Raw genomic sequence first — 19,603 nt, 5'->3', positions numbered from 1 at the left:
ATGTTAGTAATAGGAGCTAATTATTAAAACCTTGATTTTCCTGACAAGATAGCTAAATCACAGGAAAAGAGATGAACCTTTGAGTGTCAGTCCCTAAACAGGGTATGTAGACAACTTCATAAGTGGGCTAAGTAAACGACCCAGGTCTAAGGATACACCTCTGATTGCTCACTTCTGTTCTAGCTCTAACATTCTAAGCTCAGTAAACACTGCTGAGACTGATTTTTGTTTTGTCTTTTTACAACTATCACTGTGAAAATGCCACTGAAGTTTCACACGGGGCTTTGGAGCTTAAATAGAAGGCAAAGCTGGTGTCTTACCCACAGAATAAAGTTTTTTCCTACAGCCTGAATAATTTTCTCAAAAGGCCTCAGAAGCATCAATATGGAGAGATGATCCATATGAAAGAAGAGCAAAAGAAAAAATATCTTTCTTCCTTGGTCTTACCTAAAGATGGTTCTCTGCAGGAAGAAGAATCAGGGTTTTTCAAAAGATCCAATGGGTCTGTTTCCCCATGACTGAAAATGAGGGTACCTGAGAGCCAGGAGAGGATGTCAAATGATCTGTCTCCATCTGTGGTTCTGGGACACCTCTTCAGAACACTTGGGTGTGACCAAAAGAAATCTGTGTTATACACTAGATGTTCTCACTTTAAACAAGGTGCTCCCCATTTGGTTCAAATACATATGTGGGTTATACATTTAGATCCTCTTTTATGCCATCTATTTTGAAGTAAGGTTAAAAGCATATAAATATAGCCCTAATTTGCCACCTTGAGAAAGACACTGAAATCCAAAGAAAATAAAAAGCTACCATTTACATCCTATGGAAATACTACATACTGTGGCAATACTTAAAATATTCGCTCTGACTCTAACTGCAACCTGAAAAAAAAAAACAGCATCATTTTCTGCATTTTGCTAAAGTGGAAACATTGGTTCAGAGAGACTTGCACAGGACTACACAGCTGAGAAGTGAGAAGGTCAGGATTTGAATCCATAATTGACTCATTCCAAAGCTCTTCCCATCATTCTGAACTGCTTCTAAATAAATTGTTCCAAAGTATTTCTGCAATTCTAGCACCACAGCGTATCTTTTACCAAAGACACCCTTTCTAAAAGGTCTTGGCCAACTCCAAACAGTCCCCTTACAGCATCACCACACCTACCATGGCATAGGACCCAATACAGGTAAAACTTTCACCTCACAATTCAAGTAGAAATACTGCCCAGGGGCCAAACCTCAAAGCAATCCATTAATATACTCTGTACTGAGGTGGCTGCCTTCCAACTAATTAGATTAAAAGTACCTGACAATGCTTCCAAGGAGATCTCAACTAAAGAGATCAATCTTTTAAGCAGATAATCGGGATAATTTCTAAACAATCAAACACCTGCTCATTATCCCTTGTTCTGAGCTGAGAGTGTCTCTCCACTGTGCCTGAATCATCTCTGGACCTTCCGTAAAATGCTGTCCACTTTCACAGTACGCATTCTCACACAGTGGGTGCAAAATCAATTTTTACAAATGAAAGTATATTCTTAAGTTGAACTCCATGAGATTGCTGATATTTGACAAATTTTGATTCACAAAAAAATGGCAATTAAAATGGTTCAAAGTAAACCTTAGGATACAGGTTCAGTTGCAGAAATAAAAACAAAACAAAACAAAACAAATAGCAGCTTCTGTAGCAATAGAAGTCTCCTGCTCCCTCATCCAACTGAGCTAGTGTAAGGAGCCCAGGATGCCATGGCAGTTCCATAATATGGAGGACCCAGGCTCCTCCATGCTCATATTCCTGCTGTACTCAACATATGACATGGCAGGAGTCCACCCCATAGTCTAAATGTCACCACTCCACCTCCCGCCATGGCATCCACATCCAAAGCCTGGGAAAGGGAGAGGAGGCAGCGGGATGCAAACCTCTCCCTTTAGGATCAAGACCTAGAAGTTTTCTATGCACCTTCTGCACATCTCTCACTGATCAGACCTTAGCCACATGGCACATCTAGCCACAAATGATGCTAGGAAATGCTATCTTTCACTGGGTAGTCATATCCCAGCAAAAGTCAGAGTTCTATTACTAAATGAAAAGGGAAGAATTAATACTGGGGGCAACCTGCAATCTCTGTCATACAGTAAAGAAAAGAATTGCAATTGGCATACAATACTGCAGAGTTTCCAAGATGGATCATGTAAAATTAACTGAACTGGAAAGCTCTGGAAAAGGATCTGGAAAGATGAAAATTGATTTATTGAAGTAAGCTTAAATTAAGTGGAAGTCAGAATTCATGGCATATGGAAGTTGCTAAGAAGCAGATATAGAACATACATGAGTTCTCTGATGGCTTGGGAAACATCTGTCCTTTGCAGATACTGGCCCTTTGCCAATTGGTAGAGCACATGCATACAGGATTTGCTCTCATCTTTCTCAGTTTGTAAGGTCATATTTGGAGGCACATCTTTCTCTTATTTCTGGTGCTCAACTTAGGTTTCGTAATATGTTCATCTTGTAAGAAATGAAATGAACTCAGATACTTAATAATTCTTTATGATTTTTCCAAACCATCTTTCAAGGCACTAAGACCCAGAGGTACAAGTGCCTCTTACCCAGATCCCACAAGACCTTAAGCATCATATTTATTAAAGCAGTTTAAGTTGCTGGGATACAACTACTGTGCAACCAAAAAGAGCTGACTGTCACATCAGTTTGCCCCACTTTAGTAAAGTCCAGTATATTAAAGAAACCCTCCACAAAGTTCAAAAGAAGGTAACTGGAAGGTCCCAATGATATAAATATAATGACATGTAAAGCAATGAATGAAACATAAAGGCGGCCGGGCGCGGTGGCTCAAGCCTGTAATCCCAGCACTTTGGGAGGCCGAGGCGGGTGGATCACGAGGTCGGGAGATCGAGACCAACCTGGTCAACATGGTGAAACCCCGTCTCTACTAAAAATACAAAAAATTAGCTGGGCATGGTGGCGCGTGCCTATAATCCCAGCTACTCAGGAGGCTGAGGCAGGAGAATTGCCTGAGCCCAGGAGGCGGAGGTTGCGGTGAGCCGAGATCGCGCCATTGCACTCCAGCCTGGGTAACAAGAGCGAAACTCCATCTCAAAAAAAAAAAAAAAAAAAAAACAAGAAACATAAAGGCATAAAACCTTTCCAGGTACCAGACCACTTGGAATTTCTCCCCTACCCTTGGCCACTACATGACACCTGTCATTTTCTCAACTCAATATTGCAGAAGAACTTCACCAGAACTGATGAAAAGAACATTACACTGCAAAGTCAAATGAGAATTCCAAGGTGAATTCCACAATTAACTAGCTAAGTAATCTCAAGCAAATTGCTTAAGCTTTCATCTCCATGTTTCGGTCTATTCATCTGTAAAACAGGGATAATAATAGCACCTACTTCACAGGTTCACTAGGAGGATGAAATGGGTTAATATATGGGACTGCTCAGAACAGAGCCTAACAGAGGGGAAGTACCCAATTCTTTATTCAACCTGGACTTGGGACAAGAATTAAGATATCTTGAATGCAAATTTTTCATAACCCTTTATTAAAGCTAAAAAGGGAGATAAAACCTGAAAGCCCCAGCTCATAGAGCCCTCCTTCCCAAAGTGAAATGATGGTGCCCCCTTCATCTATGATGCCTGGCAAGTTCTGCTGCAGGAAGATATAACAGAGGAAGAAGAAAGCCTTCCCCTCTGCAGAAAAAGAGAAACAAAAGTGGAAGAAAATGTGCCTCAGTTTTCTCCTCTCCTCCCTGAGAAGTGAGGATAAGTCAGGGTCAAGGGGAGCTACAGCCTTTATGCCCCACTGAACACTCTGGAAAGATCACTTCTTGGGCTGCCTCACTCACCAGCCTAGGGCAGTTATATCACTGTAGTTACACAGGGTAGCCAGGCTAAGAAGACCTGAAGTTGAGATTACCCCAGCTGCCCTTAATACTCATGTAGTGAAGACACAGCAGGCTAGCTGCTGTAGCCGTGTCCACGTGGCTCTGTAGCAAGGGCTGGGGATCAGAGCCCAATGTCAGTGCAGCCAGATGGCAGAGCAACCAAGGTGAGCCTGAGCCAGTGGGTGTGTGCCATGCCACTGGCTCCTGCTAGAGCCAAAGATGGAGATCATGAGTCAGTGAATCACATACAGATGCAGCAGGGAACACCACTCACGTGGGTATAGGACACTGCTCCCAGAGGACAAGAGGCAGAATATAGCACACCAAACAACCTCTGACACCACGAGACTATCTGTACCACGATCCTCCCCCCAATCATCTACACAGACACCATGTGTACACTTCCTCTGCACAAGCAAGTCATAGTCTGAGTTTAAAATGGTGACTACTCACCCACCTGATTTAAACACAAAATGTGAAATGTCCCTATGATTTTGTGTGAAATATATAAAGATAAAATCAATCATTCATTAAATAAATATGAGTCCTATGGGAATACAGGAGTGAAAAAAAATACAATTTGGTTAGCAAAATCAAACTTAGAACATGAAAATACAGGCTTTCTAAACTCTCACAACTGTGGATAGGAACATAAATATGATGCAACTTTGGAAAACGGTTTGGCATCATCTCTGAAAGCCAAACAGGGCCTATCCTAATGAATCAGTCATTCTACTCTCCGTATTAACCCAAGATAAACCAGTGGAGTTGTCTACCAACAGATGTGTATAGGTTGTGTACAGCAGCTTTATTCACCATAGCCTAATACTGGAAACAGACAAAATGCCTCACAAGTGAAGAATGGATAAATTAATTGTGGCATATTGTACACTATAATTTATCAAAAACAAAAGAATGAACTTCTCCTATACATGGCAATATGGATGAATCTCAATACATGATGGGGAGCAAAAGAAGTAAAATTCATAAGAGGACATACTATATGATTCCATTTATGCAAGGTTCAGGAACAAATGAAATTGGGGTTACAATCAGAATGGTGGCTACCCAGTAGTATGAAGGGAGCAGAGGAGAAGAGGTATTCGCTGGGACGAGGCATGAAGCAGCTAATGGATTCTGAAATTGCCCTATGACTTCATCTGAGTAGCAGTAACACAGGACAGAGATAAGATATAGATAGATATAGATATAAATACAGATGATGTAGATGTAGATACAGATTTTGACTTAGAAATGTTTTACATAAAATTTTGACATATATAAAAATGTATGAAGCTGTAGAGTTACGATTTTTGCTACTTACTACATGTATTTCATACCTCCTTATAAAACAAAAAAACACACAGACTTTCTACTTCAATTTGAGGAAGTAAGGTATGAGAGGAATGTCATCAATGTTACTGTGTTACCCCAAGGGGTCTGCTCTATAACCAAACTCTACAGGGCCTCATCTAATGTACTCTGGAGATAAATGCAGACTTCCCATGGTCACCTCTGACGGAGGCTTCCTCCCCATTTACCTGGGCCACCTCTACACAAAGATCTCTAGTTGCCGTGAAATGGACAACTAGAAAAAGTTGTAGACTGCAGTGACTTGAAAACTGAATTACCTTAAGAAATTTTATTATTCCTTAAATAACAGATCAAAATAATTATTTTAGAGATGTGTGATAAGGAACCTGGTTTCGCAGAAGGCATGCACCACACATTTATGTTGAAACTATCACATTACTTGGGCCAATTCCTGAGGGAGCTAGATAATCTGAGTCTTCAAGGGCAAAGACCATAAACAAACCCAGAATAAACCATGCTGGGTGCCCACGCACCAGCAGCTCTGCCCTCTACTGACGACTTAATTTTCCTTCCTGCTCTTTAAGTTTTGCAGAAATATTTAAGCCAAGACTCCCTTAATATTTTAGGCTCATTGATGTTTATGCTTTTTAAGTCACAGATCTTATTGAAAATCTGATCAAAGTTACAGGCACCCAGAAAAAAAGGTATAAAATGTTGAATATATGTTGAGGTATCATATGTAATACTTAGTAGCTCCTAACTATGGAATTGTAAAACTACTAAGGGGAGTATGAAACATTTCCTCAATAATGCAAACCATTTAGCAGAAAGTAAGTGTACATTTATTTATGCTATGGCTAAAAACTAATTAGTTCCTTATATTGCTTTATGTTTAGGGGAGTTATGCTTAATAAATGTACTAGTATCACTCGGCATTTCCTACTATTGTCTTGCTTTATTATTTAATGAGCAAATGAGCTAATAATTGTTTATTAAACAGAGTTCATTTCATAAGAAAAAAATATTTTTGATATATGCAGTAACAACATAAATTAATGCAAAAGACAGTGTAAATATATTATTGATTATAACTCATTATAATTCTATCTGATTTCAAAGAGTTGCATAAAGCAGTAATTATAAATCTTGTTGATGAACATAAAATATATAAACATGTGAGGTGTTTGACAATCACAGTACAACACGAGAGAGAATGTGGAGCTATACAGGAGAAAAATGTTAAACACTACTGAAGTTGAGTTAGTATTAATCTGACCTCTATTGTGACAAATGTAGATGCTAACTGTAATCCCAGGGCAACGACTAAGAAAATAACTCAAACACTGTTTGTGAAAGAAACAACAAGAGGATTAAAAGGCCATACCAGAATACCTAGTTAACACCGAAAGGCAGGAATGAAAAGCAGAGCAACAAAGAGAAATAAGATACACAAGACAAACATAAATCCTGCCTTTCAGGTAATTATGTAAAATGTAAATAGATTTTTGTTTTTTGAGAGAGAGTCTCACTCTATCACCAGGCGCCAGGCTGAAGTGCAGTGATGTGATCTCAGCTCGCTGCAACCTGCACCTCCCGGGTTCAAGCAGTTCTCCTGCCTCAGCCTCCCGAGTGGCTGGAACTACAGGCGCACATCACCATGCCCAGTTAATTTTTGTATTTTTTTAGTAGAGACAGGGTTTTACCATGTTGGCCAGGATTGTCTTGATCTCTTGCTCGTGATCCGCCTGCCTTGGCCTCCCAAAGTGCTGGGATTACAGGTATGAGCCGCAGCACCTGGCCTAAATGGAAATAGATTTAACACTCCATTTAAAAGGTAGAGATTGGAAAAACTGATGAAAAAATCTGACAAAATACAGTCTATAAGAGACAACATTTGGATTCAAAGACACAAATAAGTCGAAAGAACAAGGATGAAAGGCATGAGGGCAAGTGCCTGTAGTCCCAACTACTTAGGAGGTTGAGGCAGGAGGATTGCTTGAGCCCAGGAATTCAAGGCTGCAGTGAGTTATGATCGCACCTGTACTCCAGCCTGAGTGACAGAGCAAAACCCCGTCTCTTAAAAAAGAAGATACATCATGCAAATATGATGATACCAGTATCAGATAAATTAGACTTTAAGACAAAAATTACTTCTGAGACAAAAAAGGACATTTAATAATAGCAAGAAGGTCAATCTATGAAGTAGATGAAACAAATATCACTATGCACCCAATAAAAGGGCACTAAAATACATGAAGGATAAATTAACAGAACTGAAGAAAGAAATAGACAATTCAACAATAACAGCTGAAGGTTCCAATACCTTACTTTTAATAATGGATAGAACATCTACATAGAAGATCAGCAAGAGAATAAACCAACTCATCCTGACATCTATGTAACACTCTACCCAACAACAGCAAAATATAATTATTCTCAAGTGTACATGGAAGATTCTCCAGGATAGGCCATATGCTAGATGATAAAATGAGCCTCAATCAATTTTAAAAGATTAAAGTGACATAAAATATTTTCTCCAACTACAATGGATTCACTGTGTATGTTTTACAGGAACAACTATGAGCCAGTATTGGTCCCCAGGAGAGCCCTACAAGATCTCAGGTCTCAACCTATAGTTTAGGAATGCCAGTGGTCCCCATGGTCACAAGCATTTTGTGAAGGGATGGAAACAGAAGTCTGGATACTATTTTCCTAGAGAATCTCAGAGAAGATATTGTGTTATAAAAATTTGTAGGTTAAAGAAGCAGAATGTCTTATACAGATGTCTCATATATTAAGGAATTACAGAGTAATTACAGAGAAAGGTATTACACTGTTCTTCAACATCCTAGGAGTGCTGCCATAAGTTGGGAGATCCTTCCAAGGTTTGGAGCATCTATGCTATTTATAAAGCTTTGTAACCATTATTAGAGGAAAAGACTGTCTGCTACAAAAGATTCTCTTCCCTAATTTAGAATTCCTTCCAAGCTGCAAATCACCTCAAGCTAGTTATTCCTAATCCAAAACCACCACCTGCAAAATAATCAAGTCAATGCTCATAATTAAGTCAAGTTGCTAGCCTTAACCAAATCTCTCCCTCCCTCCCTCTCTCTCTCCTTCTCTCCTTCCCTCTCTCCCCCCTCCCGTGTACATTATATACCAATTTATTGGAGACACATACACACACACACACACACACATACACAAAAGTTAAAGAAGCAGGATGTCTTACACAGATGTCTCATATATTGAGGAATTACAGAATAATTACAGAGAAAGGTATGACATTCTTCTTCAACATCCTAGGAGTGCTGTCATGAGTTGGGAGATCCTCCCAAGGTTTTGACCATCTATGCTATATATATGCACACATATGCAATGGATTAAATGTTCATTAAATGTTAGGCATCCAAATGCAATCAAAACTTTTAAAGAAAAAAGCATCTTTATAGATAGGTGGCATTTAAGAATTTGATAAGGGCTTTCTCTCTTTCTTTCTTTTCTTTTCTTTTTTTTTTTTTTTTTTTTTTTTGATTTCTGGTGGTTTAAAATAAGAGACCTTTAAGCAAATCCATGAAAACACACTGGGTTGGAATTTATTGCTGTTGTACAAAAGGATTTTGGATGACAGTTCAGAGGGCAAGTCAACTCAGAACCAATGTCCCGACTCTGTGTCAAGGGGGCAACTATGCCCCAGAAGGACCCTTCAACAGCTAAGGTTAAAAATCTGATCACACAAAAGAGTGACTGCTACTACAGTAGGACCATCTCAATTAGGGTCCACTTTGCCTAGTTAAATATTCAAATTATAGAAGAAATCATTTATAAGGTTAATGTCTGCAGTAAATTCTCTATTCTACAGTTCTTGTTTATGCTCAAAGAGTAAGGGCAAAGAGTTAGAGGTACAGAATCTTTCTGGACTCCTGTCATCAGCACACCCTTATTCCTCCTGTCTGGTGGCTACAATTCATTCTTAGGATCTTAGCTTGAAATCTACCTTCTTTAAGTAACTGTGGTCAAATCCTCTGATTCTAGATTAGTTCCCTAGTTACATGCTAATCTTTATTTTTCCCATGCATAACTTAAAATTACAATTTTTAATTAATCACTATGTACTTAGCAGCATGTGCAAAAGTTTATCCTGCTGTGAACTCCTGCTGCTCTGTATGCTCAACCAGGACAGCTCTGTCAACTGCTGTACTATGAGTCTCTAGCAGGTGATTTCCACACAGAGATTCTCAATAAATGGCTCTAAATAAATAAATGAATTCTACCAGATTGACTTGACAATGTAATAGATAACTATTAGAGTGTGTAAATTTAACATCCTTCACTCAATAATTTTTAGATGCCTTGATAAAAGTGCATTTATGCATGGGTCTATGCATATTTTATTTAATCATTATAGGCACTTCAGGGTAGTAAAAAAGCATATATATTAATATGTTAAAATTATTACATGTTCAAGCTCTTCCCATTTATGAACTCAGCTCAACTAAATAACTGCAGGAGAGTAAGATGTAAATGGCCTAAATTGTGGTTTTCCCATTTTTGTGCATTTATTCTAATTATCTTTAAGGTGATCAAAATTTATATATGATTATCACATAGCAAATATTTGAAAACTAGGAACATACCCATGGCTTTACATGACATCATTCCTAAGAAGGGATTTAGTCAATTTGCGTTCAGGAAGTACATCTACAGCCAAACAGTACACTTAAATTTAGATTTCAAATCAATAAGAATGACGTTTCAGCATTTCCATGTCGAAACAACCCATAGATGCAGTCTCAGGAAATCGTGATTATTATCACTTTAATTTGGCATGATGCCGTACAGATGGTCTTACTATATTCTTTCATGGGTAAATTCCTTGAACTCTGTAGTGACAGCATTTCCATTATGTTAATGTTAGCCATTACTGAGAATGTAGGAAAAATTATATCTGCAACACAAGGAATCTTTACATCTTTTGTCCCTTTTACAGGAGCCCACTTGGCCAGTTATTTTCTTAGAAGTTCTATGCAGGTGGCCCCTAGTGTAAATGGCTAGAAAGTCTTTTAAAACTGAGTTTGGACAGTAAGGAGGATATTTCCAGACTTTAAAATATCAGAAAAATACATCATTCATCTGACAAAGGGCTAATAACCAGAACCTACAAAGAACTTAAACAAATTTACAAGAAAAAAAAAAAAAACCCATCAAAAAGTGGGTGAAGGTTATGAACAGACAATTCTCAAAAGAAGACATTTATGCAGCCAAGAATCATATAAAAAACACCTCATAATCACTGGTCATTAGAGATATGCAAATCAAAACCATATCGAGATACGATCTCATGCCAGTTAGAATGGTGATCATTAAAAAATCAGGAGACAACAGATGCTGGAAAGGATGTGGAGAAACAGGAAAGCCTTTACACTGTTGGTGGGAGTGTAAATTAGTTCAACCACTGTGGAAGGCTGAGTGGCAATTCCTCAAGGATCTAGAACTAGAAATACCATTTGACCCAGCAATCCCATTACTGGGTATATACCCAAAGGATTATAAATCATTCGGTTATAAAGACACATGCACACGTATGTGTATTGCGGCACTGTTTACAATAGCAAAGACCTGGAACCTACCCAAATGTCCATCAATGATAAACTGGATTAAAAAAAAAAAAAAAAAAAAGGTGGCACATATACATGATGGAATACTATGCAGCCATAAAAAAGGATGAGTTCATGTACTTTTCAGGGACATGGATGAAGCTGGAAACCATCATCCTCAGCAAACTGACACAAGATCAGAAAACCAAACACTGCACGTTCTCACTCATAAGTAGGTGTTGAACAATGAGAACACATGGACACAGGAAGGGGAACATCACACACTGGGGCCTGTCAGGTGTGGGGGTCTAGGGGAGGGATAACAGTGGTGTGGGGGGGGGTGGGAGGATGGTTGAGGGCTAACATTAGGAGAAATCCCTAATGTAGATGATGGGGGGATGAATGCAGCAAACCACCATGGCATGTGTATGCCTATGTAACAAACCTACATGTTCTGCACATGTGCCCCAGAACTTAAAGAGACTCTTACTCAAAAACATTATATATATATATATATATATATATATATATATATATATATATTTCTCCTAGAGTACTTCACAATATTCTTTTGTCTGAAATTTAATCATATATATGTATATTATATACATATATAAATATATATAAAACTATATATTTGTATGCAAATACACACACACACACACACACACACACCCCCTTAAATTAACTGCAATGAGCCAAAAGATAGTCAACAAATAGGAATGGATGCAAGAGGTCCTCTAAAGTAGTCTTTTTCAAATTGTGGGCTTCAAATCAATTTAGTATGTCCCCAAAATAGTTTTCTCAAAAGCAGAAGAATGGGGTGGAATGAAATAGATAATTCCAGGCACAATGTGTGCAGACAGATATTGAATCTTTCCTAACTTTGGAACCCTGGCACTATGAGCAAATACTGGGCGAGGGGGAATTTGTGTGTGTATATATAAAAGTAAATTTGAGAATGGCTTGTATAATTTGAGAATGGTTTGTATAATGTTGATGGATATTCATTTGTAAACAGCTTATACATGTGGAGCTCATGTATATTGAAGCTGAGTCTAACCCAGGGGAGAGAGAGAGGCCTCCAGGCCCTGTCTCCACCCTAAGACCCACTGGTGAGGGCACCATACTGTGCTCTTGCTCCCTGCAGTGCTCATCCAGGGATAAGAGTGGTATCCAAATACAGGACTCACATTAGGGACTCCTTCTCACAAGGCTGTAGTAAAAACCATTGACTCATTTAAAGATGGGAAACTCACCATGGGTTCCTGAAATTATCACAAGAGGCAGGGACCCCAGGGAGGAGTAAAAGATTCTCATAATAACTGGGTAGGAAGGAGAAATCATTTAATTTGAATATTTTAAAAAATGGGACCTAATTTCATACACCAAGTAAAGAGGGCCATATTGTTTATGCAAGTATTTCAGCTATGGTAAGTTGTATTGGTCTATTTTTAAAAAGCTAATTTTTAAATGTGACCAAATATGTTATGCTTTAAAGGAGAATGGTAACTTTTATTAATGTTAAAATTTGAGTTCCTACAGTTCTTATTCTCTATTGTACTCATTCCTGGAGAAAGATACATTGATATATATATATGTTTTTGTTAATAGAAAAGGCAAAAGAAGAAAACTTTGCTGAGAATGTCCCCATAATTATTATTTTTAAGTTTCAAAGTTTCTGTCACAGCCAGAGAAAATAACCCTAGTGGAAAAGAAGGCATAAGCTTTGTAAAACATAGAAGCAGGCAACAATAGAAATTTCAGATGATCTGACAAAAAAGAAACACCGATATGCCTCAGAGATCTGGTCTCTGAAGCGTCCTTGGAAGTAAATGTGGTCATATAAACTACTCTTCTATAGACAAAGCCCTGGTCCTCACAATACAAATCTCCTTGACAGAGGAGGGTCTTCCTTCTTCCATTCTGTTTACACACACACACACACACACACACACACACACACACACACCATCTATATGTTTCTTCTTGAGAACAAAAAATGCAGGCATCAGCTAAGTGACAGTTCAAAAAGAATCCAAATTTCACATAACCAGACAAGTGGAAGGAGACGACATTGTTTCCTTATGGTAACAATCAACATTGCATTGAAGCACATGACACTGCCAATATTTGACTGTTCGACTTACAAATAGGACAAGTCCGCATGATTCAGCCTAATATTTACAGAGTTCCTACTATGTATAGAACCCTTAAGGATAATTACATTTACTGTACTCTTTTCACAAAATGACAAAGCAAGTGACTGTGAAACCCTTATGATAACTTCACAAAAGTCACAGAAAGAATCATGTGGAAGGAGTCTTTAAGACAATATGTTTGCAGGAGTAGGAAGTTAACAAGTAAGGACAGGAAAAGGTAAATCAGTACATCATCACTGAGTACATAGAATTCACAAGATATTTGGTGAATTGTACCTACAATTTAGTTGGGAAGAGGTAATGCGTGAAGAAAAATTGCATCTAAGACAATTATACAATAACCACTTGGGACATAGAAAATGACATGAAGATTATCAAACTGGACAGGTCCTTAGAATTTAAATAGTATAACTACCTCATTTAAAAAAACAAAAAACAAACAAACAAAAAAAAAACTAAAGCTTTAAGAAGTTAGTCTTTTAACATGCCAAAAGTTACCCTGCTCACTAGAGTCATGGTAAAAAATGTTTAAAGGCAGTGCTTCACTGATTTATATATTGCATAGAGGTCAAAGAGAGGTCACAGAGACCAAATAAATGCCACCGGATTTCACAAATAGAAGAAGATGGGGAAAAAAATCCCAGAGAGATCAAATATTTAAATAAAAAGGCATCTGGTTAAATATGACAGGCTGACTACACGTGCTTATTTCCATCTCATTCCAAAGCCCAACCAAAACGACAGTAAAGGAATAAAAAATTATGAGCATACAAGAACAAGAACAGGAGAGGCAGCAACAGTGAATAAGAAAGTTCCATACATTTTACAGATGCTAAAAAAGATGGAAGAATGGAAACAAATTAGCAGAACAGAGGAAACTATAAGAAAAAAAAAAAGGGTGCCTGTATAGGAACAATCAATGAAAAAGCAACCAATTCTCACTGCACAGTTACACATGCAAACACACTCAGGCTTAGGACCTGGTCCCACCACATGCCATAGAAGGTAAGAATGAAGCACAACACTGACAACAGGGACAGTTTGAAATCCTGGGAATAATAAATAAAAAATGAAAAAAAAAATCCTGGGAATAAAGGATACTTAAGATTTCAGGTGCATTCCTCAACCCCAACACTGGCAAAAGAAGACCCAGGATGACATGTATGCAGCAGATCTATTGAAAAATCAGCCCGGGTTACTGCAAAAGGGCAGAAGCATCCAAAAAAGATATCTTCAGGATGAGAAACTGAACAATTACATTATTTGATATATTGAACCTCAAACAACAGTATTTATAAACATTTGACAGATCTGATGGAGCAAAAAGAAACAACTTTTTAAAGTTCATTTTAAAAATAAGCAAATTTTTTAAAGCAAGGCAATTATTAACTCCAGGAAAAACAATAAGCTGCATAAAAAACTTAAACTTCACATAAGACTTCATGAAAACTTTAAACTGCCACTCATCAAAGAGTACCACTAAGAAAGTAGAAAAGCAAGGCACTGTCTGGAAGAAAATATAAAATGTCTATCTGATAAAGGATTCATAACCTGAATATACAAAGAAATGCAAATCAATAGGAAAAAGACAAGCAACCCAAATAAAATACTGGCAAGAGACTTTAACAGAGATTTCACAAAAGAAGATATCAAAATTACCAATAAGTACATGTAAAGGTACTCATCAGGCAAACGACAGTAAAGTAGTTTAAAAGATATGAACATAAAAAGACAAAGAACAGGAAAGGCAAAAGAAATGATAGGTATCTGGGATGAAAGAAATGTTCTGCAACTTTTCTGGGTGGTAGCTATGCACATATCCATACACATATAAACTCATGAAATAGAACACTTAAGATCTGTATTCTTTATTCAATAAAAATTGGACTTCAGTCTTTAAAATGTAATCTTTGGAAATAACAATTTTTGTTTCAGTATATAATTAGCAGAAGAAATAGAAAAGTAAAAAAGCTAAATCTACCTATCTTCACCAAACATTAAAGATCAAGAAATAGCTGTATAAGCATATTTTTGAGAAATCTCATGGTTACCACAATTTTTTTTGTTAATTATTAAAATTTTTACTTTTATAGATTCAGGGTGTACATGTGCAGGTTCATTATATGGATGGATTGAATAATGGTGAGGTTTGGGCTTCTAATGTGCCCATCACCCATATAGTGAACATTGTATCCAATAGGTAATTTTTCTTTTTTTTTTCCCAGGTATTTTTTGTTTTTATTTCTTTTTTTTTTTTCTTTATTGCATTTTAGGTTTTGGGGTACATGTGAAGAACATGCAAGATTGTTGCATAGATACACTCATGGCAGTGTGGTTTGCTGCCTTCCTCCCCTTCACCTAAATCTGGCATTTCTCCCCATGCTATTTCTCCCCACCTCCCCACCCCTCGTCCCTCCCCCATTTCCCCCCAATGGACCCCAGTGTGTAGTGCTCCCTTCCCTGTGTCCATGTGTTCTCATTGTTCAACACCCGCCTATGAGTGACAACATGCGGTGTTTGATTTTCTGCTCTGTGTCAGTTTGCTGAGAATGATGGTTTCCAGGTTCATCCATGTCCCACTGCCTCTGACAAGATTGAAGGATGAGGAGAGGGGAACAGGGGGGCTTCTGTTTTTCTTTTTTATTTATTTATTTACTTTAAGTTCTGGGATATGTGTGCAGAATGTACAGGTTTGTTACATAGGTATACATGTACCATTGTGGTTTGCTACACCTATACAACCCATCATCTAGGTTTTAAGCCCCACTTCAAACTATACTACAAGGCTACAGTAACCAAAACAGCATGGTACTGGTGCCAAAACAGATATATAGACCAATGGAACAGAACAGAGACCTCAGAAATAACACCACACATCTACAACCATCTGATCTTTGACAAACCTGACAAAAACAAGCAATGGGGAAAGGATTCCCTATTTAATAAATGGTGCTGGGAAAACTGGCTAGCCACACACAGAAAACAGAAACTGGACCCCTTCCTTACACCTTATACAAGAATTAATTCAAGATGGATCAAAGACTTAAATGTAAAACCTAAAGCCATAAAAACCCTAGAAGAAAACCTAGGCGATACCACTCAGGACATAAGCATGGGCAAAGACTTTATGACTTAAACACCAAAAGCAATGGCAACAAAAGCCAAAATTGACAAATGGGATCTAATTAGACTAAAGAGCTTCTACACAGCAAAAGAAACTATCACCAGGGTGGGAGAAAAATTTTGCAATCTATCCATCTGACAAAGGTCTAATAACATCCAGAATCTAAAAGGAACTTAAAAAAATTTGCAAGAAAATAACAACCCCATCAAAAAGTATGCGAAGGAAATACAGTTCTTCATGATAAGCCTTTTACTAATATTTAATTTTTTAAAACTGCACACATAAAAATGTTAAATAAATATTAAACATGTGATTATTTATATAAACATGGGATGGAGAAGGCCTTTTAGAGATGCCTCTGTGAATATCCTTTGTTTTGCCATTCCAGCGTCCACTCCCCTTTCTGTACTCTGAGTTCCCTTCCTCCTCCACTAACAGCCCATATCATTCAGGGGAATCTTCATTCCTGGCTTTAGCACTGGCTTGTGCCTCAGGCCCAATTCAACCAGTTCAGCCATGGTCTTGGCCCTTGCTCACAGAGGTGTTTTTTCTTCCAGAGATAGGCACAAGGCCCAGTTTGGGCCAGTGAGAGTTACACCAAAGAGCTCTGTAAAAATGTTGAAGGGAAGATATACTTTTATAAGTATGTATGTATACGAATATGTATATAGCTTAATATAAATAAGATATTCATATATCTTATAGTAATATATAGATTTCATTCATTAAAAGCTAATTTAAATTTATATATACAAGAACCATATATAAATTGTTAGATATTATTATTATTAGCAATTAAATTCCTTTTTTCCTTAAGCCAGTTTGGGTTGAGCTTTCTGATACTTGCAAGTAGCAGGATCCTGACGAATTCAACCATGCAAAACAGAAACCAGACAAAACCAACCAATAGATATAAGCAGATATACATAAAACATCAATGAAACATTTTCTTTATCAGTAGAAACAATCTAAAAGTAAACCAAAAAGGAAGAAAGAATAGTTGTAACCCTTAGGATTGATAGTTTTTGCCCTTAGTAATAACAAAATGGAGATGCTACAGAAAATGGGCAAAAATATAAATGCACAGTTCAGGAATAAAAATATAGAAATGCAAGAAAGCTTGCTTTTTAAAAATCAAACAAATGAAATTCATCAGGAACAAATTTTATCCAATGCCGTAACTAAATATTGTTTTAAATTTTATTACCTAGAGTTGGCAAGTGTCTCATGGACTGCTGATGAGAATGTAAATTGGTACTCCTTTCTGGAAGGCAATCTAGCTATAAAAAATTGGCAAACCTTTGACACAATAAGTCTTCCAGGAACTTATCTAAGGAGATAAAGATGTGTGCAAACAATCTCCCTACAAATTTGCTTATTTACTTGTATTTATAAATAGAAACACTGGAAAATGAATATTCAAAAGCTAAGGTATTCAGTATAATCCATATATTCCAATAGTGTTCAACAATTTAAAATATTGATGGAAAATATATACATGTATAGAAGGATGTTCATAATTATGATGTGAAATAAACAGGTTGCCAACCATGTAGTATGAGCCTGTTTTAGTTGCATAAATACTTACATACACACATGGAAAAAGATCTACTCATATACACATCAAATGATAGTAAAATCTCTGGGTGGTAGAATTATGTGTTTCCTAATTTGCTGGAGATTTTTTTCTGCTTATATGTATATTTCAGCCTCGTGGTTTTTTTCTGCTGGCTAATATATTTCAGCCTTTCTCCAATGAATCTTCACTGCCTTTCAATAAGAAAAAAAGTATTTAAAATTCATAAAAAGCCATGTCACCTCTAAAAGTGATTTCAGACATGCAGTTGGAGCCTAAACGTATGCAAGCTTTCAGGTGGCACACAGATGATAAGAAAGTCAAGGGAGTGGACTCTCTTTTAAGAAAATTTGGTTGTAAAGGGTCTCAAGGACATGGATGGTCTATAGCTATTGAGATGAAGAATCTGCTCTGGACAAGAGGAAGAGGCCAAAGGTACAGAAAGAGGGAACCACGGGCGGGGCGGCGGGGGGGAATGTCTAATGGAGCCTCCGACAGTAACACACTGAGCTTTCCGTTCTCCAGCGGCTTCCATTTGGGCTGGGCTGCTTTACCTGAATGCCCACATGCCCCCTTCTCTTCATGCCAAGCATATCCCAATGCTACACAGACTCAGAAAAGGGGGCAGAACTCACCCTGTATCAGAACCTATACTCTCAGCCTCCTAGTGTCTGAACCTCCTACACAAGGTGCGACAGGCACTTTTCATCAGCACTTTTCCCCAGGGAAGAAAATAGGATGCTTGAAGTCCCCAAGAGGGTCTCTTTCCCCCACTCCCATAGAAGACTGACCACCATCCACAACTGCGGTTACAAAGTACGTCTGACCTTGATTGTGAAAAAGTGAGTTTTGACAATTCATAGGACTTGAATTCTCTGTTAAGAGAGACTACATTTTCTTTTCGTTTATTTTGAGCATATTAACAGCTGGTGACCTAGATTAAGAAATAATTCAATATGTGAAAAGGCAGACCATATCACTAAATTCCTTCACAGATGGAAAGTGGATTCAGTGAAAAGCCTCAGACTAAAGAGTTAAATAATTACTTGGAAGGCAAGAGGAGGAGTACCCACAAGGGGATAAAATGAAGTGTGGAGAAAGGATGACAAAACCTGGCCCCGATCCCAAGACCAACAGATCCCTGGCCACTTTCTGCACAAGTAACCAGGGCCTGTTAGGGAGCAGGCAGCCTTGCTAATTCAGCTGCAGAGGGAGCAGCAGGAGGAGGATCACATTAGTTCAGGATAGGCTTGGGTAGATATTAAAAGAAATACAATCCTCTTACTGCAGGGAGAGTGTGCATGTGTGGAGAGAGGGAGTAGAGGCAGCCACCAAGCCTCTGCACTTGGGGACAAAAGGGATCAGTGCCCCATCTGCTCAGCTCCTTGGGGTCAGCCAAGACTGTGAGGCAGCCTGAGATTGGGTCTGAAGAGAGAAATTCATTGCCATCCTGAGCAACATGGCAAATCCGACTTCCAGTAAAACAGGAAAACACTAAACACCCCATATCCTAGGGATGGAAAATACTGCCACATGAGAGAGAACACAGTTCAAGTGATACCAATCCTGGGGCTCATTAGTTGGTGTTGATTTTCAAGTACAATTCTCAAGCTGCAATATAAATGAAATGTTCTTTGCTCGGGGCACAAATGAACACCTTAAGGCCGTCCGATACAGCAGTCACCAGGGAAGCCAGGCAAGCCTGGTGCCTGGTACAACACCCCTCCACCTGCGTGGGGCTGTGCTTGCTATGGACCTGGGTTTCATTCATGCACATCTCGGGGGAAGAAAAATAAATTACTGTGGGCAATTTACTGAGGAACTTGCAAAATAACAGGGAACCCAATCTGTGCAATCGGGATTTTGAAAAATGCAATAAAACGTCCTTTTTTTTGGTGCAGAAATGTGCAGAGAGGAACT

General features: G+C 38.1%; 1 protein-coding gene across 1 annotated transcript in view; it reads right to left on the bottom strand.

Annotated features, from left to right (window-relative positions):
• Positions 1 to 19,603, bottom strand: part of LOC101048121 (amphiphysin) — a 252,017-nt gene that overhangs the window by 231,514 nt on the left and 900 nt on the right. The gene's annotated exons all lie outside the window — the stretch shown is intronic.

The sequence above is a fragment of the Saimiri boliviensis genome, chromosome 10 (assembly GCF_048565385.1).
Source record: "Saimiri boliviensis isolate mSaiBol1 chromosome 10, mSaiBol1.pri, whole genome shotgun sequence".
NCBI lineage: Eukaryota > Metazoa > Chordata > Mammalia > Primates > Cebidae > Saimiri > Saimiri boliviensis.
This window is presented reverse-complemented; position numbering and strand designations above follow the sequence as displayed.